The sequence below is a fragment of the Coffea arabica genome, chromosome 2c (genome assembly GCF_036785885.1).
Source record: "Coffea arabica cultivar ET-39 chromosome 2c, Coffea Arabica ET-39 HiFi, whole genome shotgun sequence".
Taxonomy (NCBI): domain Eukaryota; kingdom Viridiplantae; phylum Streptophyta; class Magnoliopsida; order Gentianales; family Rubiaceae; genus Coffea; species Coffea arabica.
This window is the reverse complement of record NC_092312.1, coordinates 63,513,709-63,514,828: the sequence shown is the minus strand read 5'-3', so window position 1 is coordinate 63,514,828 and position 1,120 is coordinate 63,513,709. Positions and strand designations below refer to the sequence as shown.

Below are 1,120 nucleotides of genomic sequence, written 5' to 3'. Positions count from 1 at the left end.
AGGTAGTCTTTTAAACCCTTGCCACTTTTTTGTATGTATTTTTCCTCAAAGTTTTTGTGGTACTTGCATGATTAGGAAATTAAACTATACTTTGATGAAAAAAACATGTGGCTTTGACCTACAGTATGTCAAAATCGCAAGCAATTGATAGATAGTATTCAATTTCTGGTTTCTTTATATATTTGGCTTGCAGATTTTTCTTGCTAAGCAGACCCAGAATTCTTGTACTTGTGCTTCAAACTTTACTGTTGTTGTAGTCAAGCAATGGTAATTTATGCGAAAAATCACCTAATTTTTTAGAGGATTGCTAATTGATTCCATTTTTGGTACTTTGGCCTTTTATTGTGGTCCTATAGTTCGACATATTAGTTTTCAGAAGGAAACAACAATCCTCAAAAGGTTTGTATCTAATTGTAATTTTAAGGGATAGCTGGATAATCCTTCTTCTTATCTTTAAACCCATGAGTGGGTTATGGAACGAGCAAATTTTGGTCCCCTCCTCCCCGGGCCTACTTCTGGCATGATATATCAACATAGAGACGATATTGCCCGTCTCCTTGCATTCTTCTCTGTATACGCTTCTTCTAAGTTTGCATATTTCCGTCAGCAACCCATTAAAAAAGCTCAGCTATACATAAATAAGAAGATTTCAATAAAAATGCATACCCAATCAAATTAGTAGTAGAAGGCAATTAATAAACAAATGAAAGATAGTTGTACGTCTAATATGCGAGTAAGAATCCATAACATATTCATTAACATGGCTCACGGAACTATTATAATCATGTAAACACTTCGACTCATTAAGCCTTTCAGTACAAGGACAAAACCACGGAAAGGTAGAAATAAACCACAGAGCTCACCTTGTAAAATCAGACAATGAAACCTTTCAATTGGGAAGAAGGGTTGCCTGTGAGGGAAAAAGAAATACGAAAAAGTGGCAAAGGTTTAAGCACAGAATGGTGCGTAAAAAATCAAGAAAACCAAATACATGCATGGCATATCTTTAGAACTGTTTATAAACCACAGAGCTCACCTTGCAAAATCAGACAATGAAAGCTTTCAATTGGGAAAAAGGGTTGCCTGTGAGGGAAAAAGAAATACGAAAAAGTGACAAAGG

At 35.4% G+C, this 1,120-nt stretch overlaps 1 long non-coding RNA gene across 1 annotated transcript; it reads right to left on the bottom strand.

Annotated features, from left to right (window-relative positions):
• Window positions 1-510: 510 nt before the first annotated feature.
• LOC140036012 (uncharacterized) lies at window positions 511-1,120 on the bottom strand. Its single transcript, XR_011839908.1, has 3 exons — window positions 1,037-1,120; window positions 864-910; window positions 511-628 (listed from the first exon to the last, which is right to left on the bottom strand). It is a non-coding gene; the product is annotated as an uncharacterized lncRNA (long non-coding RNA).